Here is a 22,874-nt window from a genome sequence, read left to right as displayed (position 1 = left end):
ACCCCCCTTAAAACTATATTGTTCTACCCATCAGGTTCTGCCACTAGATAAGAGAACCTTTCCCATGAAATCATTTTTTGACCTTCATGATCCTTTCAGGGCGTACAATTAGCACAGAAGCAGCAGCTTTAGTCCACATGTTTTTCAAACAGGATATTAACGATATGATCATAACGAATAATACCAGACCCACAAATATGTATTGAACCAGAGACCCTCTCCATGTTCCTAGCACAGACTGTAGCCATGCACCAATACCCCAATCATCTGGATTATAATTATGATATATATTTTTCTTCATCATAGATGTGCTTTGCTAAGTCCTAGCAACCTACAATACTACAATAAAGAATTAGCAAATTCAACAATCCATTCGTCCAGCTAAATTCGTCCCTCCAGGAAGTTTCATTGATTGGCCCGTGATGATATCAAACAGGCTGTTACACAGTTCTGTTTGATCCAGCCCGCATCCCATGGCGTTCCTTCAGTCTGATGTCTAGTCGATCTTTCAGAGATCTGTTCCTTCATTCCACTGTTCCAGCAGACTGAGGATGATCTCAGTCCATCTCACTCCGAACAATGCAGCCACAGCCTGACATACCTTCCCCGTGAAGTGTGTTCCTTGATCATAATACAAGGGGCAGGGCAGTGCCCACCGAGGGCTTATCTCTGTTATCAAGTGTTTGGTAGACACAGAGGCAGTGGCAGCAACCCACTGGGAAAACAGATTATAAGAGCCCAGGTTTCCCTTTACAATTTTCAATTTCCCAGGTTTGAAAGGTTCCTCAGGAGCAGGCCTTTTGAGCTGTTGCACCCGCACCTGAACTAAGTTGAGTTCCTTTGATAAACATTACATCCAGATACCACATAAGTGGTTACTGCTTCAAACCCGGTTCTCACCCAGTTTTGGGTAACCGGCACACCATTTGACTCCCACCTGGGTGTCCAACAGAGTGCATTTGTCGGGCTATAAAGGGCATTAGGCTGTGAGGGCATGCAGGGCGTCTGGTGTGCTGTCAGCTCCACACCCCATCATCCTGCAGCCCCATAATCTTTTCTAACAGCAGAGAATGTCCATTTCTCTGCTTCACAGAGGTCTCAGACTACTGTTCTACAAGTATTGCTCACCTGACAGTTGCATCTGCAAAGTTGTTCCCTCGAGTTACTGGAAACATTTCTTTATTATGTGATTTACACATTACCACAGCTACTTCAGTCAGTAGCTGCAAAGCTTCTAATAGTTCAGAGATAAACCCAGCATTCTTAACTGGAGTCCCTGCCGTGTTGAGAAAATCCCTATTCCTCCACCACCATCCAAAATTGTGGCATGCACCAAATGTATATATAGAGTCTATATACATATGCAGCCATTCAAAACAAGCGGGGTATGCTGCGGTATAACACGGTGGGAGTGTCGCAGTATACCGCATCATACCGGACGCAAATTAGATTATGTTAATAGTATCCGGAATCACCTTGTAAAATCGCCAGGTGGAGCTAATAAAGGTTAACCTCTCCTGTACAGCATTTGAGCTGTCACCAGAAAACGTCAGTTTTGAATCCTGATCACTGCTGAGGGACAATCTTTATTCAATTAAGAATTTAAGGTGTATACTCTTTAGACTTTTAAATTTAAACAGTGTATTACAGCATGTTAATCATTAAACATTAAAAAGGCGGTATATTTTATAAAAGCAAGATTGTTCTGTTGGACAAAAGTACACAACCTACCACCTTTATCATAAATATTTTAATTATGCAGGAATATTTTATGCATCAAAGTCTTTACTGAAGATATTACTAAGAGTATTAATAATGAATGACCTTGGACAAGCTGTAAGCTCAAAGTATTACCCTGGTCCACATTCTTTGTAACCGTCTTTGTAAACGAAAAGAGTTTATTTTTTCATTGACAAAAAGTAACACCACAGCATTTAGTTGATCCGATCACGCATTCATTTCCAATCATACAATGTAAATCTTGAGAATCTCCAATTCACCATGCCTTTCACATGCTCATAAACGATTTTAATTTAGGAATATAAACATATTAATGTATGTAAACTGTACTGTATATTGCTGGTCTTGGTAGTTTAAAGAAAAAAATACACACCAGTATTCCATTTCTCCCTAAACATTTTAAGCATCAAAGTCTTACATGTTGTTATTTGGGAAACATTTTTACGTGCTCCTTCTGACCATATTAGGATTATATACTTTGTGAAAAGTGATAGTATTTTAACCTTTTCTGTGAATTCGCTTGTTATCTAACAAATGCATACTTTTAGAATTTGATTAACAGGGAATATAATATGGAATTGCGTATCTAAACAACTTAATAATGATATAATTATATTAATGTACTGTCTGGCGGAATAAACTGAAGAGGTTAGTTAATGCGACACGGAATTATTAAGAATTATCACCTCTTTTTACACTTGAGAACAAATGAGAACATTCCACTCAGTGGGATGTTATCTCAAGCACCTGCTAATTCGTTTTACACCACTGGACGACAGGAGAATGTGACTGTACTGTATCTGTACAGAATGTATCTTTCAATCAATACAGTAATTGATTAAAATCGCAATCGTGTGTTTAATTAAATGCCTTTTTTGATTCACAATCTGAAAATGAAAACCGCGGTAAAGTCACCTTGAATTTAAAAAAACGATTTTGTCACGCCTGTAGCATTTTCACGAAACCTCCTAAAGTTATGAGAACACTTGCTTAAGTGTTAACTTTTGAGCTGACACAGTTTTGGAAAATGTTTCCTTCACGCTGCACTGTACAACATAGGCAGCCAAGAGTCTCCAAAACAAAACAGAATTGACAGATAGGAGAAAATTCCCACTCGTCCTGAAGTTCCCAAAATCCAGCACTGAGCGTAAACAAAGTGTCTAAGTAGCGTGGGAATGCTAACCCTAACCCTAGCTGGAGTTTGAGCAATCCAGCACTGAGCGTAAAAAGATGAGTCAAAGTAACGTCTAATCGGATTAGTTTCCTTAGAGCTGGTTCAGAGTTTGCTCAAGAGTTTACCCAGTGGGCATTGATTCGTCGAATATACGTATATTCACGGCGAAAATACGGCTATACGTATATATACGTCGCCTCGACGTATAATCAACGTCGAATTGCAACCGTAAAATCGACGACATAAATAAACGCATATATAACGTCGAAAACACATCTAACACAGTGCCTGAGGCTTTTTACTGTATGTATCGTGTGTGCCGCAACTAGGAGTATACGGCTCTCTGCACAGTGTACGAAGTAAATTATTTTCGCAGTAATTAATTTACACGTGTATAATAAATATAGTAAATATAATAAATTAATTACTGCAAAAATAATTTTCTTCGTAAATCCTTCAATCCAGATGATTGGGGCATTGGTGCATGGCTACAGTCTGTGCTAGGAACATGGAGAGGGTCTCTGGTTCAATACATATTTGTGGGTCTGGTATTATTCGTTATGATCATATCGTTAATATCCTGTTTGAAAAACATGTGGACTAAAGCTGCTGCTTCTGTGCTAATTGTACGCCCTGAAGGGATCATGAAGGTCAAAAAATGATTTCATGGGAAAGGTTCTCTTATCTAGTGGCAGAACCTGATGGGTAGAACAATATAGTTTTAAGGGGGGTTACCCTTGGGAGTGATTCCCCTAGATGCAAATGATTATTGTGGTTTGTTTGTTCATAATAAGATGTTTTGCAGGAACGGAACAAAGAGAAATTTTACAACTTCAGCTAGAATTGTTCTGCAAAATGTCACAGCTGAGGCAGGGGAACAATGTGTAGATTTTTCTAAGAGTTATTACCCAGTTGTTGACCGATCTGTTGACCAATGTTGACCAAAATAGCCTAGGATTATGCTGGGCTCCAGCCCACAGGGATTTACCTGTGCTGTAAGAACTAATGAGTGAATAAGGAGACTGGATTCTGGTGAAAGACTTCAGGAAAAAGAAATGGTGTTCACTCAGGTGGAGGGGGCTGTACCAGGTGCTGCTGACCACTGCCACTGCTGTGAAGGTCACAGAAATGGTGCCCTGGATTCATGCTTCCCACTGTAAAAAGGTCACAAACGAACTGAGCAAAGCGCAGGAGTGATGTCTCCACAAGGACAGATGGGGATAACCTGCTTGGGACTGATGTGCACAGCCTTTTTCCTTTTTATGTAGAAGCCTGTCACCACCCCAAAAGAGGAAGAATCTAAACACGAAGCCTCTTTGTATACAAACTGGCTGAATGAAACTGATAATGAGGGGGATATGAGTAATTTGTGGTATAAATTTATAAATCATACTGTAAAGTTAAAGAAATTTAATGCATCTTGTTATATATGTGCTTTAATGCCTCATTCTACAGCCTCACCCATGCGACTTTTTATGAAATGTACTCTTTTATTAATATCACGTTAGAAGGCTTAGACGCTATCAAACAAGAATTAAGGGGAGTTCGATTAATGGCACTTCAGAACAGGTTCGTGCTGGACCTTCAAAATGCAGCATCTGGAGGAGTCTGTGCTTTAGTAGGAGACTCCTGTTGTACATATATTTCAGCTAATGACTATGATTACGGAAATCTTACGCTCGCTATTCAGCATTTGAAAGAACTAAAAGACAAGGTGAATAAAGAGAGAGGCATAAAAGATACACCGGCTTTTCTCTCCTGGTTAGAATCACTGTTTGGGCCAGGGGGAATGTTTTTCTTTTAAGTTACTAACACCGATTATAGGGGCTGTGATACTTGTCTTCCTGTTTTTATGTTGCTGTATGACATGTATTATTCCAATGCTTCGAAATATGGAAATATGGTACCTAGGGGGATAAACTGTTCATCCTTCCAGTCTGGAGAATTGGCAGCTGTCTGACGTCAGTAAGTGATCCTTAAAAAATTAATAGTTCCATGACAGTGTGCATCACCAGAAAATCAATTTCAATGCATTAAAACTCTTGTTATCCTTCTGATCATTGAAGTGTCATTGCCCCAGCACTGTATACTCTTACTTTTGACGCCTGTCTGAAGTTGGATCCATTTCTAAGAATGGTGACTCACATATCCTCATGCTCAACTTTGGCTCAACCACACAAACTATGAAGTTAATCATCTGCTTTTGCTCCAAGATTTATGTTACTAGGCTCTCTCCTGGGGATCCTCGTGTTCAAATATTGCCCTTATTGTGGATGATCCATGACAGAATTCAGGGAATTCAGAATTCTGATACCTCAGCTCAGATTCTGACTGGGCAGACTGTCATTGCCTGGTGTGAATGTGTGCATATCTGTTTTTGTGCATGTTCTGTGGCCTGTTGTACAGTACATCACAAATGAAAGGGAAATGGAAAACTAAAATAAGACTCAAGTGTTTTATCTTTCATTAACAGTGTTTCATTAGTATCTGTGCTAGATCCTGTCATCCACTGCTTACCACGACAGGCTCTAGCACAGGATAGCAGCTAATACATTTAACAATCTCACTGCACAATGTTGTATATTCAAGGGCTGATCTTCTGTACTTTTTCTTTCACTTTTCATTTCCTAGAAACTCAGTCCTGCCAGGAATAATCTGAGAACAAAATCAATCTGAGTGAAAATCTAAGCAGAGGAAGATTGTTTTACAGAGTCAACAAGGTCTAATTCAAGGTCATCAGCACTAACAACATTCTCTCTGGAGACAGGCGATAAGAAAATTGAAAGTGTGTATTGTTACACAACAGCAGAGACTATGAGTTATGCTATCATGAGAGTGGTGATGGATTTTTTTCATTGCTTAGTTTTGCAGGTTCTGTACATTTGAACATTCAAAGTGACTAAAGTAAAGGAGTTTTCCCTTTTTACCACATAATTCCCAAAGATCAACACTAATAGAAAGCCTAATTCCAGCCAAGATTCAATTAATGTCTCTCAGGCATCCCAGCAGTGGATTTCATGACTTCAGACAGCCATCTTTATCAGTGGAGAACTCAATGCTCTGAGGTTTACTGGCAGAGTCTCACACTGGGTAATATGTTGGTAAATAATGTCCTATGGAATTCTACTATTGATAAATTCTACTATGGAACTGCGATGTGTCCTGAAAAAATCTTCTATGATAGTGGTACAGTCCATCACACCCCACCTACAGCCTTTAAAAGAGAAAAAAAAAATTCTGATATTATGGTGGAAAAAGAGGGGATTCAGTGGCTGACGAGATTGCTAAACAATATTGCAAAGGAAGAGAGAATTCCAGAAGAATGGACAAAAAGCAGTATGGTTACCATCTACAAGGAGAAAGGAGACCCAATGGAGTGTAAAAACTATAGAGGAATAAAACTTCTGGAACATGGATTGAAAATCCTGGAAAAAATTCTGGACAAGAGACTCAGGAAGATAATCAGGATCCACAACTCACAATTTGGATTCTCAGTGGGGAAAAGCACAACAGATGCCATTTTTGTGATGAGACAGTTACGGGAGAAGACACTAGAGAAAGGGAAAAAGCTGTATGTGGCCTTTCTGGACTTGGAGAAGGCATATGACCGTGTGCCCAGAGAGGTGGTTTATTGGTGCTTGAGGAAGAAAGGAGTACCAGAAAGCATGGTGAAGTTAGTTCAAGCAACCTATAGAGATGCAACTACGAAGATGATAACACAACAGGGAGAGACAAAAGAGTTTGAAATCACAGTTGGAGTACACCAAGGATCAGCACTAAGTCCTTTCCTTTTCATAAACATTATTGACACACTGACAGAGGAGGTAAGAACAGAAGTGCCTTGGGAACTCATCTTTGCTGATGATGTGGCACTGATGGCAGACTCAGAAGTAGAACTACAGGAGAAAGTGTTCAAATGGCAGAGGAGTCTGGAAAAAGGTGGACTGAAAATGAATGCAGAAAAATCTGAAATAATGGTAATGGAGAGAAGAGGAGATACTATGACCAATGTTGAGGAGACAAATGGAGGAAAACTGAAACAAGTTGATGACTTTAAATACCTTGGATCAAAACTGGTAAAGGGAGGAGAAACACTGGAGGCAGTAAAACAAAGAGTGAAAGCTGGATGGAACAAGTGGAGAGAGATAACTGGAATAATCTGTGACAGGAAAATTCCCAGAAAGTTAAAGTGCAAAATGTACAAGACTGTGATTAGACCTGTACTACTATATGGAGCTGAATGCTTGGCAGTTGGAAAGAGGGAAGAGAACTTGATGAGAAGAACTGAAATGAGGATGTTGAGATGGATTCTGCAGATTTCAATGAAGGATAAGATCAGAAATGAAGAAATCCGTAGACGATGTAGGGTGGTGAATGTGGTTGAGAAGATGCGAGAGGCGAGGTTACGGTGGTATGGACATATCATGAGGAGGGACGTTGAGGAAGTAACAAAGAGCGTAATGGAATTTGAGGTGGAAGGTAACAGAGGAAGAGGCAGGCCTAGAAAAAGATGGATAGATTGTGTGAGAAAAGATATGGAGGTATGTGAAGTGAGTGAGGAAGATGTGCTCGACAGAGACAAATGGAGAAGAGCAACCAAAGCAGCTGACCCCAGGACAGTCTGGGACTAAGGCTGTGAAAAAGAAGAAGAAGAAGATGGTGGAAAAAGAGCCCTGGAATCTTTGTAGAAGGACAAAAGACGGAAAGAACGGGCAGTGTAACCATGGCGAAGAGACGGGAAATATTGGAGAGAGCTTTTTTCATACACTTTTTATGACTGTTTTTGTGGCTGTTTTTCCAGCCCAACAATGATCAACAAATATGGGCAGGCGTCCTGTTCCAAATCCAATCTACCTTTCTTCCAAGCATACAGGAATGTCAGTGAATTAAATATTGACATATGAAAATACCCAAAAATATGCAATCACACATATGCAGTTTGAGCAAACATAAGACAATACCCAAGTACCACAAACTACCAGGCATCATTAGCAGTTCAGGTGGGGAGCTGTGTCAGCATGCGTAGGCTGCAAAGGAACAAGTAATAGGTCTATTCCATGCTTAAAAGAGAAGAAAGAAAACACAACATTTCAGCCGTGGAGCCCTCACACCTGAAGAAGGCTCCACGGCCGAAACGTTGTGTTTTCTTTCTTCTCTTTTCATCTAGTGTCATTAGCCAGTTCCTGTCAAAATAAAATAGAAATGGATAACATTCTAGAGAGAGTTTGAAATACCAAGGTACAATTTAAACCATATTTCTTCCACTACAACCACAATATTTTGGAGAGATCGCTGAGCCTAACTGTTTTGGCATGTCCGTTAGCCTCCATCCTGCTTCAGCAATGAATGCAACGGGGCACATTCTGAGGGAGATGCGGTCAATCGGGTTGCAGGAAAACCACGCTATGCTTTTTTTTGAGATCCTGAAAAGGACAGAGGGGCCATGTATATGTGTGCAGCTGGATATGTAATTGCAGGTAGCGTAGCAAGTTCTGCTGAAGCCCCACTGCCTGGTGTGGACGGTAGCTGTGCATGTTGCAGCAGAATTGTGCATGTGAGATCAAGGGGGCATGTCATGTGTTTGAGCACTTCACTCCCTTCCGGAAGCACGTGATTCCCTGAGTCCCAAAAATTTGTAAGTTCTTTGGATGACCTGTGGACCGATCTTTCACGATGAAGAATTCCTTAAGAAGAATAGATCTCGGCCCACCATCCCAATGCCTCCATCTCAAAACAGCAACCTCCCACTGCCCTTAGTCTGCAAGGCAGTCCTTTCAAGTGCGATGATGACGCCGGGACCTTCGTTGCCTATTGTACGAGCTGAACTTTTGTGCTCATCAATTCAACGCTCTTTCCATCAACTCATCTTGTCTTTTGACGCTTCGTGTTTTGTGCTCCTTTGACTATCGGCATATCGGGTGACTGCAAACACTGAAGTTCTTGCTTACGGAGTGTGGAACAGTGTTTTCAAGTGATTGCTGTTCTGTCATGTTGACGCCGAATGAATCTTTCTTTGGCAACATGGGCAGGCTGACAGCAGTGCGAGCTAAAGTAATGGCAAATTTCTTGACTTATTTCTGAATGTGAATGTTCTTTAGAAAAGGGATGCGGCGTTGCTTCTCCCCCGTGTAAAGGTCACGCATTCCAGACGTGGTTATGAGCGAACAGTTGCCGCAAGTGTTTGAAAAGAGCAAGAGAGGAAGCAGCCCTGCCCCGTGTGAGGATCAAACTCAGGACCTTCAGACGATGAGACTGACGCGCTACCAACTACGCCTACGAGGCCAGCTGCAGTACACAGCCGGAAAGTTTGCCTCATATGGATTTCAGTCGCCCGTTCCCTAATCTTTAGACGCCCTCTGCTGGATGTTGCATTTGCCTTTTGATCTCACCGATACTTTTTTGGTCTGTTTCTGTTGCGAGTCCGTTTTTCAGATCTCACCTAGCACAAGTCTCTCTGGCTGAAGTGGCCTCTCTGCTTCAGCATCGTGCCCTCACTCAGCCATTAAAAACGTCACTCGGACTTCTGACATGCTGACATGAAATGTCAAGAGAGAGTGGCGGAGACGCTTAAGGCAGAGAGAAGATGAAGAGGGGGCGTGGCTGCGAAATGATTGACAGCTGCATGACGCTCTCCATAGAAGGCGTGACCACAGGCTAAAGGACACCTTTCGGCACATCAAGCTCTAAGCACACACCTGGAGGACGTGGGAAATGATCCCGCTACCTCTCGCGTGCAAAGAGAGCGCTGTACCATGCAAGCTAACCCCCCTCACTGGGGCTCATGCCTCAGTGTCGCCTAGTGCCGCTTGTTCCCCTCTTACCGGGTGCAGTTCACTGCCCTTCGTCTGCAAGGCAGTCGTGTAATTGCGGCTTTCTTGACTTATTGATGAAGGTCTGACTGGACGAGCGAATGATGCCTCTCCCCCGTCCTCAAGCTCGTTGACAGAATAAAATGGCAAGTGCCGCCGTGGCTCATTGGTTTAGGGATATGATTCTCGCTTAGGGTGTGGGAGGTCCTGGGTTCAACTCGCGGATGAGCCCTTGTGTGCTCTTTTTGTCCTCGTCCACAAGACTGGGAACTGATATCCACATCACCTTGCAGCATCTGCTTATGGCAAACGATGGAATGTGACTAATGACTGAACGAGCCTGGTGAATACTCATCACGTGGCACAATGAGAGCGTGCAGTCAGCTGTCCAAGGCAGCAACCTCATTGCTCGTTCAAAAGAACACGTACTGAAAACTCATCACCACTATGTCGTAAATGAGCACCGCGATCGCTTGTTGTCAGGCGTCCTTACTTGGGAAATGCAGAAGCAAAAACTGCCCTCTCTCAGCCACCGAAACGTGTGCGGCTCGCCTTGCACTCTCTGCGCCTCGCATATTTATGGAGCTGTCTGCTCTTCTTTCTGTTGAAGTACGCAAGTTACGGGGCGTACTGCACACTATGATGTGCTCAATGACAGCTTTCAAGATTTGAAAACTATGAGCTTGATGGCTCAAGTCGAACGAATGTGGTTGTTATGCAATTGATGATCAAACGCACGTATTCTAACGATTCGTGAGAGTATGTTCTAAAGGTCCCTGGCTCGATCCCGGGTTTCGGCATTTTGTTTCATCGAGCCCTTTGTTCCTCTCTCCAGCGCCCCCTGCCTAAAGTGACGCTTCCCTTTCTCAGCCCGAAACGCAAATGAGACACCAGCAGCGGTCCCTGCAGGTTTCCGTAGTGTAGCGGCTATCACGTTCGCCTAACACGCAAAAGGTCCCCGGTTCGAGACCGGGCGGAAACAGCCTTGTTTTGCACGCTCCTGTACTTCACAGAGGTATTGAGCGACCGGTCATTTGTTCCCAATGTATTTCCGCTGCCTTAATGCACTCTTGTACCAAACGCACGTTCCTTCTGTATGCGGAGCCGATCATTTGCAATTGGGCTGTGCCGACAGATCAGGACGAGCTCTGTCGGCTCAAAAGCAGCGCAGGACCTGCAAGAACAACAGAAAGATTAGCATCCAGCGGGGGCTTCTTAGTGAGCCCAAGATCTCATCAAGAATCGGCTCCAGCAACAGGGCTGGGCGCATTGTTCCATTCTCCGACCACTCTCGGTGTAAACAAGTCCCTCCTGGTCTCTGCTTGAATTGCACTTTCCTGCGTTTGCTTTGGTGTAACTGGCTTCCCCTGCATGGGCGAATGTGAAGAATATCCTTAGTAAGTCATTGAAGAAACCCGAGAAGAGGTCGGAGTGGTCTCTGTCGTTCATCAACGATCCAGTCAGGCAGTACTCCTCTGTAAAGCACCGTTCGTTCACATCAATTGGCTTTTTTTTGCCTTCATTCGTGCAAGTAGTAAAAGCAGACGCCCCTATTCTGCCGTGACCCGGATTCGAACCAGGGTTGTTGCGGCCACAACGCAAAGTACTGACCACTATACGATCACGGCGAGTTACCGATACACACGTGGCAGGGCGGAAACGGCTGTGCTCTCTTCGTGTGACATAATTCGGGAAAGTCCTGACGTTGCATTTCAACTGAGCCCCAGTATACATCGACCCTTCGACACTCTGAGTGACAACTCTCTTGTGTGTTTTCTCATATTTATGTAGTTTGCTTGCATGATGCCCTGAACAGCAGGGTTGTGCACTCCCATATGGTCTAGCGGTTAGGATTCCTGGTTTTCACCCAGGCGGCCCGGGTTCGACTCCTGGTATGGGAACGTGTCAATTTTGCCTCCTGCTTTCCAAAAGATCAGCACTGTGTATGAAGGAGCCGCATTAAAACTACTCAACGTGCAAAACGTGCGAGAAGAGGGGGCGCTTGTTTCCAGCCGAAACTTCTCGCGTGTGAGACGAGCTGACCATCGCTGCAGGAGGTGGGAGGGTCACTCTGGTAGACAGGGCTGACCTTCGGCAATAGGATTTATACTCTCCAAGATGATATTTGCACTTTCTGGAGAGGCGATTTTCTCCACTTCAGTAGCCCGATTTCGTCGATTGCTTGGAGAGGGCTGTAGAATGTGACGCCGCCTTTCCTGCTCCGTCCATGACAGGCGTGCTGGTCTCTGGAGAGAGAGCACGGTCCATCAGCGCACTCCAATAAAGGCACTGGAAGCAGCTGAATCGCATTAGTGAAGCTCAGCGCTGGGCCGCTGGGCACATCTTACCACAGTTTCCGTAGTGTAGTGGTTATCACGTTCGCCTCACACGCGAAAGGTCCCCGGTTCGAATCCGGGCGGAAACAGACCAGACTTTTTCTGTCGCCACGCACAAAAGGGGATTGGGGATTCGCCTAGCGCTGTGATCGAACAGACCCACTCACCTCTTAGTGTGGCGGGATCTGCACAGTGCATGTCGCAGCGCATCCTGCTTTAACTTCAATGCGCGTCCTGATGTACCCCGGTCTCCCGCGTGACAGGTCCTATACTAACGAGGAAGACATCGCTCTCTCCGACCCCCGGCATTGCGTCCTGACCCACCGTGCTGGAAGCCGACGCGTGCTGTGATTCCTTTACGGACCAGAAATGACAACCGAGGAGCCGAGAGATCATTTCAGCATTTCGCGTCTGAACGGAAAACACAAACGACCAACTCGGAATGACTTGCCTTTGACGCTTATCAAAGCGTTCTTTGTGCATCGAACAGACCCACTCACCTCTTAGTGTGGCGGGATCTGCACAGTGCATGTCGCAGCGCTCCCTGCTTTCACTTCAATGTGCTTCCTGATGTCGAGTCGTGTGCCGTGCGGAGGCTCTGAAAGCGAGAGCAATGAAAAGGTGCACGACGCTGTGAAAGAAAACAGAGAAGTGAAAGGCAGTTCTTTCTCTAAGGAGGTAAAAGAAAAGCTACTCCCCGTCGGAGAAATCGAACCCCGGTCTCCTGCATGACAGGCGGGGATACTTGCCACTATACTAACGAGGAAGACAGCGCACGCTCCGACCCCCGGCATCGTGTCCCGACCCAGCGTGCTGGAAGGCGACGCGTGCTGTGATTCCATTACGGAGCAGAAATGACAACCGAGGAGCCGAGAGATCATTTCAGCTTTTCGCGTCTGAACGGAAAACACAAACGACCAACTCGGAATGACTTGCCTTTGACGCTTTTCAAAGCGTTCTTTGTGCACGACGACTGCGCCGCCTAGCAGATACAAATGGGTTGTACAACTTTGAAGTAGCAAATGGAAGAGGGCTAAGCCCCCTCTCTTTTAGCCCAGGTTCGATCTGTCTCCCAGACTCACCAGGCGCACGCACACACACACACCCGTGCCGTTGAAGTGCTCTGCTTCATTTCTAAGGGCAACTCAACATTCACTCCTACCCCGAGTGCAGAAAAGACAGCGTCTGCAGCAACAGCAGCTCAGGTCTCTGCCCATCTCCTCTTTTCTGCGGCTCCTGCGGAGTGGAGTCCTGCCTGGAGCTGTGTTTGCAGGCGGCGGCTCCCCGCGCCCTGTCTGTGCGTCGTGAAATTAATTAATAACGTTAATAAATTTATAAAGTAAATTTATAAAGTTATAAATTAGAAATTAATAACGATATAATTATATTCATGTACCGCAACACAAGAATAGTACACACTGTACATTGTCTGTCGATAATGTTTCTGTAGTGCTTTTTCAGCATTCAGCATGTGACTGTGCTGTTGGCGCTGTGGGTTAGGTTCCTGACTTCCATGTCACACGGTCTATGATTGAATCCCATAGAACTATGACTTCATTATTTAACAAACATTTCTTTGAAAAAATGAAACGTTTCCCTTGGTCAGAGATTAAAAAAAACCTCACTTTTTTGAGGTTTTACTGTGCAGAGTGAGGTTTTACCTCACTTTTTTTGAGCAGAAGGTTTACTGTGACCTGAGAAGGGCCGGCATCCAATCACGGTGGTACACACACACGCTCTCACTCATATGAGCTACACGGCTACCAAGATGATCTCGGGTGCGCCGAGCTGGTACGGAACATATTGAACTGATCGACGGCGAATTGTCTCTCAGACAGGCTTTTCACCTCTGAGCTCCCTGACTGACAGTGATCAGCTAGGTAGTGAAACAGTCACCTGCTTCTAAGCCTTAAACAGCTGCATCTCGGCGCTTCCACGGAGAGATGATTTGAAAGCCGAACATCGCCCATTGGGAACACCTTACTATCACTAGTTTAAGAGACTCTTAAGGTCTTGCAGAGGTGCCTGTCTAATAGCATGCGCTTTGCAAGCTATAGGTGTTTAGGCTGAGGCAGAATGCCTGTTAACAAAATGTTTTTCTAAAGGTGTGTCTAAGTGGCTGCAAAAGGACAACACTCCTGGGGCGCCGTGGCTCAGCTCCTGCACTTGATTATAATGCCGTTACATGTCGAAGCAGTAATTTACGTCATCCTACCACTGCAACACGGGGAATAGAGAGAAATGAGCACACGCTACGAATCGTCTCAATCACTCCCTAGAGTCGTAAGGCGCATTGAAGGGTGCACCCACATCATTAATCGTTGCGCCTCTGTGAAAGGAAAGCTCTTGGGCAGTCTTTGAAACAGCTCGGATGAAACACTTGATTGCTTCCATGTGCATCTGGAGCCCACTTCTTATTTTCACTTCACGCCGCCCAAAGCATTTCTAAAACAGGAGATTCGCGTTTGGGAATGCGCCCTGCCCTACAAATAAAACAGGTCTACGGGTCTGAAACCTGCTCCACAGAAAACAGCTCTGTTGCGCTTTTGATCAAAGGGAGATTCACTGTTCTTACTTTTTGATGACATAACACCCAAAGGGGCTTCTTTGGAGCTGGATTCCAACCAGCATCCTTAAGTTTCTTGGCGGTATCCTTTACAGTCCTCTGTTCGGTCGACAAGGGACTGAAGGGGGCAGCTTTCCTCACACATACAGTGCAATGTACTGTAGTGTTCCCCTTCATTGAATTCGCAGTTCTGCATCAGACCTCTAACTCGTTTCCTTAGCTTGGATTTAAGCCACGAAGCAGGCTTCTACTGTATAAACGTCTAGAGGAATCACAAACTATTTGAGAGGCCACCATCCCAGGGGGAACTGACAAAGTCTATCCCTAAACACCTAGCGCAGTCTCTCGAGAGACTGTCAAAAATCGCTTTCTCTGTTTGCGTTGCAAGTAAGTGAAAACGCGGTCTCAAACCAGAGCTACTTGGCAGCAGCGGCACGTAAATACCATTACTGTTACTGCTCGATACCGACGTTAGCCTACTATACCATGTTCAGCCACCGCTAGAAAATGTACAGCTCTAGAACCGGAGCAAACGACAGGATGGCCAATGCCAAACGGGCACACGTGTCAGATATGGAGAGCGACGAGGATGGGATTTGAACCCATGCGTGCAGAGCACAATGGATTAGCAGTCCATCGCCTTAACCACTCGGCCACCTCATCGACAGAAGTGGGCTGTCCGGACATGGGTTGGCGCGCTCCAGATGATCTTTTTCTTTTTTTTCCCTCGTACTCGAGGGTCATTTTCCTGTTCCACATGCGATTTCAACATTTTCCTTGGGAGATGTCAAGCCAGCAAGCCACTGCTGTGATTCAATGGCCAGTGTGGAGATCAGTGGCCCTGTTGTACACAGAAAGCACATCGAGCTCCTTGGACATGAAAAGTTCCAGATAAAAGCCATTTGTCACCCTTTCTCTTGGTGTTGATGTTGCTATTGTATGTAAAGGTGGCAACTTGCTCAGCGAGCAGGCGGAGCACACACCGAATGCAGATGTGTCTGAGTGGTGTGTCCAAGTGGCTGCAAAAGGACAGCGCTCCTGGGGCGCCGTGGCTTAGTTGCTTAAAGCGCCTGCCTAGTAAACAGGAGACCCTGGCTCTGAATCCCAGCGGTGCCTTTTTTGTTCTGTCTTTTCGAACAGAACTGGTCATTATGGACAACCGCCTACGGCTAGACTTAATTAAATGCAAGCATTCATTTCCTGTCTTGAACGACTTGTTTTTCTTAAAATGGATGCAACTTGCAAAACATGAAATACAAACCTTGCTAATCAGCGCTCGCGGCTGGCAAAAAAAAAAAAGAGGTCAGCAATGTTTTTTTCTTTAACCTTAACCCTGCTAATGGAGAAGAGTTAAACGACCGAGTCTATGCAGCTTAAACGGTCCGCACGTCGGGTTCTTAGCTGAAAGGGTGGTAAATCACACTCACCCCAATCCTTAATCTTTTAAAGAGGATACAAAATTGAACCTAGTCGCCACATCACATACATCCTGTTCAACGATAAATAGGTAACATCTGTAGTGTGCTCTCTGAAGGCACTAGTTCTGTAGGATTTGGGATTTACTGAGACAATTATTCATTGTAGCAGTAAATCACAAAGTTGATTCTTTTGATGGCTTTAGAATCCAACCATGCGACATAACTCAAACAACGCACACACACAGGTACTAATACACGAGGATACATTTATTAATACATAGAATATGCATGTAAACCTAACAGATCTTATCGAGAGGGTTATCAGAATACAAAAGGTATATATTCAGTCAGTTACAAAGAGTTACATATATCAAGAGGACATACGTTCAGTATATCATTCATTTAGACCGTTTCGTAAATGAACTTGGTTATAACTTCTACACTAGATACTCAAAACAAGTACATAACTCTTAGGAATTAAATTGATATCAACTGGTTGGGATAACAATTGAATTCTCGAGCTGTCATGCAGTGAAGTTGAATACTCATCCAATCTCTGGGGATTCAGATCTCCTGCGGGCACAAAGAAGCAGTTGCAGGCTTGTTGCTGTCTAATCCGCGCTCTCTGGCTCTATGCCAGGCTTTGCTGTTCAGCTTGCGACGGTGCTCTGGTGATGTTGACCTTGGGGTTGTAGACCACTTGGATGAGGCTCTCTCTTGGAATCTTGCAGACCTTTAGGCGCCAATGGATGACCATTGATCATGATAGCCAGGCTTAGCTAAGTGCATCCCCATTTGGGAGCTGTACCTTATCAAAAGAAAACATCTTTAAATCAGTCTGCATGAATAGCTTCTCTGTGACTGCACCACAGAGATGAAGAGGGAGATGGGGCCTCATTTGGGAAAGCACAGCAACACTTAATTCTGTCTTATTAATAAGCCTCGCCGCTACAGTACGTACAGTTATAATTCAATCTGAATTAAAAACTACATGTCCCAGTTACCATGGTGGTGCTTGTGATCATTGCGTTTAACCAACGAAACAGGGCGAAAAAATCAGTCACATGACTTTGTGGCTGAGTTTAGAAAGCTTAACGTATCAGCAAGACAGCAAAGACATTTTTCCAAGAAAGTTTAGCCTTTGTCACTAATGAAACCGCTAAATAAAGACATAAATATGGAAATTGACAATTAATTGACTTTTATATTTCTAAATATCACAACATGTTCGAATCCAAGTCATTTTTAATAACAATGGGTAAACTGGGTAAACTATCACAAAGCTTTAAAAAACTTAACATTTTTATTATCAACAAATTGTAAATACGATGTTTACATTGGCATTATTAATTTTTCACTTGAGTATATGGAGGATTGTGAGAGCAGACCCCCCCTCTTAGGCTACATTTTTAATAAGAAATGGAGGCTGTATGCGTTACAATATAAACATTTACTGTCAAACTTTAAATCAACAGTTGATTTAAAGACAATCTGTCAAAGTGCAATGAAACACAATATTGTTGTTGTTGTTGTTGTTATTGTTGTTTTTATCCTGTAAAGCGTTTTGAGAAGCCACATTTAAAGGCGCTATATAAAGGCGCTGATTCTTATGGAATGTGTTTACTTTCTTCTTTTTTTTCAGCATAGAATAAACCTGTTACAGTACTTGATTCTTATGGATGCCCGGTTCCGCCGGGGATTCAAAATAAAACATGGAATCACGTGTCTAAGGAAATAGCATTATAACTATATCCATGTACAAACAGTAGCATGTTACATTATTAATTTGGGTGTCTCCTCTTGCCAGAAAGCGCTAAATTGCATTTTGAGTGCGGTTTTTGACTTTTTTTAAATTACAACCCATACATAAGCTGATACTGTTTAGACTTTTAATTATTTTAAACTGTATTACAGCAGCACAATGTGCTTTTTCACGAAACCTAGAGTACTGAAATGTCTTGCGTTGTACAGCTTTTCAGCTAAATATATTTATCGCTTACACCTGACACTTGATGTGCCCGACAAAAACCAGTTGAACAGCTCTGTTGGAGGTTTGCAGATCAGATCAGATTCCCTTCCCCCCACAGAAAGACAGACTTATTAGTCGCTATTCACTGCGACAGCAGCTCCAATTTCAGGCGTAAGCGATAGATCCCAGTTTAGCCGATCTTGTTACAGCATGTTCCAGTTTACTCTTATTAACCATATTAATTTTAAGTGCTTAATGCCATTTTTTGACCACGCACGAATATTCTTATGTCCATACCTTTGCAAGGGAATCAGTGTGAATTGTAATACTAATTAAATAACCGCGGGCACTTTCCACCCCCTCTGACAGCAGGAACATAACCCATTCTCAGCTCAGCAGCTCATTACAATATAGGGTGTTCAAATCTTTTGCTGCCTCAAAAAGCTTTAGAGAACTTAACATTTCTATTATCAACAAATTGTAAATACCACGTTTACATTGGCATTACTAATTTTTCACTTGAGTGTATGGAGGATTGTCAGCTGTCACTGAGAGCAGTTAATTAACTGTATTTTTTGATTCACAATCAGACAAATGCAACATAAATTGTTATCTTTGTCTTCTAAGTATATTAATAAACTTTCAGCATAGCTTTCTCCTAGTTTAGATTAATTTTTCTTGGGATTTTGGGATCAAACGTGGAAAGATTAGATTAGTAATCGTTTTTATTTTTTAAATACATTTTAGAAAAGTGTAATCTATACTTAAAAGCTGTATAAAAGCTGTATAAAAGACACTCGATATTAATGGAGTTTAGTTGATACTTTTTAAACTTTTAATTATTTTAAATTGTATTACAGCATTGTACACATGCTTAAAAGAGAAGAAAACGCAAGCCTTCTTCAGGTGTGAGGGCATTCTGCTCAGAATGAAACACTAAAATGTAATGTAGGCTCTGAATGGGTTCAATTATGATTTGGGCTTGATTAAGGTCGCTGCCTTTCATCCAAAATCCTGCTTGAATCCTTCTAAACTAAAAATTAGACATGAGCAGGGGCTCTGGTGAAATTTCTCTTTTTTTAATTTCTCTTTTTTTCTTGGAAAAATATCTTACCCGCTGCAATCCGGGCACAGAAGGATTAAAAGAAGCCAGACAGGCAGGGGGAAGAGTGAGTTCTAGATAAAGAGGTATCCAGGTAACAGTGAAGGTAACAGCCGCAGACGTGGCCTACTTAGCCCGCCAGGGTTACCCTACTCTCCCGGAGGAGGCCCACCGGGAAATAGCGCTCCAGGCGTTCCTGGCCCCGGCGCCGACTGAGGTGCAGTGCCACGTGATGCTGGCCGCACTGGTCCCCTTGGAGCAGGCCCTGGCTCTGGCTGAGCAGACTGATGCCGTATTCGAGGAAACCGGTGGGCGCCAACGGAGGGGCGCACGGGGAATCAGATGGGGAGGAGGAGACGCCCAGCGCGACGATGCTGGGGGAGCGATGACGGCTGGTCATCTGCCACTGCTGTGGGGAGAGGGGACACATCGCAGGCAACATGAAATTGTCAGGGACATTCAGCTATATACAAAGAAGAGACAGACAAAGTAATAATTCTATATTAACGTGGCCTACATATTGACGCAATGATCAAACTAACTGACATGTTCTGATTCAGATCCCCTGCAGTTCATAATAATTAGAACAATAGCAATACTGAGTCCTCCCCACCCTACTGAGCACAAATTCAGCTGCTCTCCAGTTCTGTTCTGCATGTTTTTTCATTGCAATTGAGCTCGGAGCTGGAGATGATCTCCATACAGTTCTGTGTTAACTAGCCAGCACTTGCGTGCTAATTTACGGGTTGTGGCAAATGCTTTTTTATAGTTCATATACATGACGGCAACCTGTTACCGAGGAACCTGAGAGGTTTAAAAGCCTCACGAGCCAGGCAGGACTCCAACCTACAATCTTCTGATTCGAAGTCAAACGTGTTATCCATTACGACACTGGCCCATGGAACATGCGCTTGCACTCTACCACAGAGAACAGAAAAAGTGTTGATGTGTCGTGCTGAAATTCCGATTGATTTTGAATTCAAAGAAAAAAGGTTTTCTTCCAAAACACCATGAAATTGTCACATCTTGCAGACAATAGGTGTATTCCATGTTGAAAAGAGAAGAAAGAAAACCATGGAGCCTTTTACAGGTGTGAGGCTTCTTCAGGTGTGAGAAGACCTCACAGTCGAAATGCTGTGTTTCCGTTCTTCTCTTTTCAGCATGCAATAAACCTATTACTTGATCCTTTGCAGCCGAGGCATGCTGAAGTAGCTACCCAGCTGAACATCTAGCAGACTCTACAGTACTTCTCTCCTGTAGAAGTAAAGCAGGGCTTGCTGGGTGAGCTTTTGCTCCGGTAAATTAGGTCACGTGTCATGTTAAATCACTTCTTCTAAACACAACATTTGCTGGTGCTAGCTTTCCCCATGAAAAGAGACATTTCCCTTACAGTACATGACATATCGTTTTTATTCTATCAATAAGTATAGAAATTAAACAAAAGAAAAAATGGTGTCGCCAAAGAATGCACAGCTCTGTCGCCTTGGGGAGGTGTCAAGGGCATTGAGCTCCTTGGACATGAAAAGTGCCCGATAAATGCCATTTCTCATCATTTCTCTTGGCGTCAGTTCTGCTATTAAATGGGACGGAGGCAACGGGCTCAGAGAGCAGGTTAAGTGCACACCGAATGCAGATGTGTCTAAGTGTCTGTAAAAGCGCGGTGCTCCGCTGGTGCTGTTCCCTAGTGGCTTAAAGTGCCCGCCTAGTAAGCAGGCGATCCTGGGTCTGAATACCAGCGGTGCCTCTCTCCGTGTCTTGTTGTGCCGAATGTCTCATTTCAGACAAATATGTACAGCTTGGTTCAGTTTAATGCAAGAATTCATTTCCTTTCTGGAATAACTTGTTTTTGAAGAAATCCATACAGCTTGTGAAAGATGAAATCCATTTCTTGGTTGTCAGTGGAAAAAGATTGCCGGCTGCAAGAAGCGCAAGTGATTGTTTTCTTTGACCATAAACCTGCAAATGTAGAGAGCACAAACGGCCGTCAGTCTCTGTGGCGCAATCGGTTAGCGCGTTCGGCTGTTAACCGAAAGGTTGGTGGTTCAAGCCCACCCAGGGACGCATGTCTCAGTTTTTCCAATGTAAACATCATCACCGCTAAAGAAGATGGTGCAGAAGGCTCCACAGTCGAAACATTGTGCTTCTTTTCTTCTCTTTTCAGCATGGAGTAAACCTTTGCTTGATCCTTTGCAGCCTACGCATGCTGACACAGCTACCTTTCTCTTAACGCGCCTCAATCATTATTCACCAAAACCATCAGCAGAATGTGTCGCCTTTGTGGTGATGTCACTCCTCTGCTTCACAAATGTCCTTAGTGACGGACCATTCCTTTCTGCCATTTTTCCGGAGCGGTTATTGATTGCTCCATCATTTCCCTCATACTTTCCATCCCTAGATTGAAAAAAAAAACAGAAACAGGCTGACAGGACGACAATCAAATTGCAAAAACTCATCAAAGCACTCGATAGAGTATTTGAATCCACAAGTAGCTACGAGCAACTTTGTCCTGGCTTGCATGAAAGTCGGAAAATGTCAAAAAGAAAAAGATGGTGGCTTTTTCATATTTGTTCTTTTATTTTTAGTTCGTTGGCTCTTCTGTCCATTGTCCTCCTGCCTGGCTCTTGACCTGTGACTGTCTGAACGCACACGTTAGACTTTCAGGCGGGGGATTTGTCCTGAGCCTCTGTGAAAGACCCACCCACCCCCATAAATAACTGCTCTAGAAAAACATGATTGCAAAACTAAACCACAGCTTAAAGAGGAGCTTGTCATGACCGCCAGGCAGTTAAGACCAACTCTTAAGCGATCTAATCAGCACCAGCAGTGGGTGATTATTAACAAACGCTGCCGCACGAGTTAACCCACCTGCACACACTCCACCGTGCGGTACACAGTGCTATTTTTACCATCTTTACCTGCTTCCCGCTGCTCGGTATTGAGTCTATTCCTTGAGAGCTCTACCTGGCATTTTTTCCATTACCTCGTTTATTCTGGATATTGGACTCCCCTTCTGCCTTTTTGACTTTGGACCTCGCCTCTCACCTCGGACTGTTTGCCACCAATGTTCTCCCTGGATTACGACTTACCTTACGCCTCTTGACCACGAAACAAAGCAAAGCAGAGCAAAACAAAACGAACAAACGAAAACCCTCACGTCCCGCACTTGCATATAACGCCGTTACGTGCCCAAGCGGTATTGTACGTCATCCTAGCACTGCACCCCGGGGCGTACGGTATATGGGAACGAGCACACGCCACGAATCGTCTCGAATCACTCCCTACAGCTGTAAGGCGCCTTGAAGCGTGCACCCCCAACATTCTTCTTTGCGCATGTGTGAAAGGTAAACTCTTGAGCAGACTCTGAACCAGCTCTAAGGAAACTAATCCAATTAGACGTTACTTTGACTCATCTTTTTACGCTCAGTGCTGGATTGCTCAAACTCCAGCTAGGGTTAGGGTTAGCATTCCCACGCTACTTAGACACTTTGTTTACGCTCAGTGCTGGATTTTGGGAACTTCAGGATGAGTGGGAATTTTCTCCTATCTGTCAATTCTGTTTTGTTTTGGAGACTCTTGGCTGCCTATGTTGTACAGTGCAGCGTGAAGGAAACATTTTCCAAAACTGTGTCAGCTCAAAAGTTGTAAGAAAACCTCTCCAGCTGCTTTAACTCTCTTCATTTTTGTCATTTAATGTGACACTCGATGTATAACTGGAGCCTCACATATGCAAATGGTGAGGCTCCAGTTCGACACCCAGTTC

General features: G+C 43.9%; 6 non-coding genes across 6 annotated transcripts; 4 read left to right on the top strand and 2 right to left on the bottom strand.

Annotated features, from left to right (window-relative positions):
• The first annotated feature begins 10,632 nt into the window (after positions 1–10,632).
• On the top strand, positions 10,633–10,705 carry trnav-aac (transfer RNA valine (anticodon AAC)). Its single transcript has one exon. It is a non-coding gene; the product is annotated as a tRNA-Val (tRNA).
• A 574-nt stretch (positions 10,706–11,279) lies between these two features.
• Positions 11,280–11,351, bottom strand: trnah-gug (transfer RNA histidin (anticodon GUG)). Its single transcript has one exon. It is a non-coding gene; the product is annotated as a tRNA-His (tRNA).
• A 201-nt stretch (positions 11,352–11,552) lies between these two features.
• Positions 11,553–11,624, top strand: trnae-uuc (transfer RNA glutamic acid (anticodon UUC)). The gene has a single exon. It is a non-coding gene; the product is annotated as a tRNA-Glu (tRNA).
• A 451-nt stretch (positions 11,625–12,075) lies between these two features.
• On the top strand, positions 12,076–12,148 carry trnav-cac (transfer RNA valine (anticodon CAC)). Its single transcript has one exon. It is a non-coding gene; the product is annotated as a tRNA-Val (tRNA).
• A 3,058-nt stretch (positions 12,149–15,206) lies between these two features.
• Positions 15,207–15,288, bottom strand: trnas-gcu (transfer RNA serine (anticodon GCU)). The gene has a single exon. It is a non-coding gene; the product is annotated as a tRNA-Ser (tRNA).
• Positions 15,289–21,101: 5,813 nt separating this feature from the next.
• On the top strand, positions 21,102–21,175 carry trnan-guu (transfer RNA asparagine (anticodon GUU)). The gene has a single exon. It is a non-coding gene; the product is annotated as a tRNA-Asn (tRNA).
• Positions 21,176–22,874: the final 1,699 nt, after the last annotated feature.

The sequence above is a fragment of the Lepisosteus oculatus genome, unplaced genomic scaffold, assembly GCF_040954835.1.
Source record: "Lepisosteus oculatus isolate fLepOcu1 unplaced genomic scaffold, fLepOcu1.hap2 HAP2_SCAFFOLD_40, whole genome shotgun sequence".
Lineage (NCBI taxonomy): Eukaryota > Metazoa > Chordata > Actinopteri > Semionotiformes > Lepisosteidae > Lepisosteus > Lepisosteus oculatus.
Note: the sequence above shows the minus strand (reverse complement) of the source record. Positions and strands in the feature narration are given on the sequence as shown.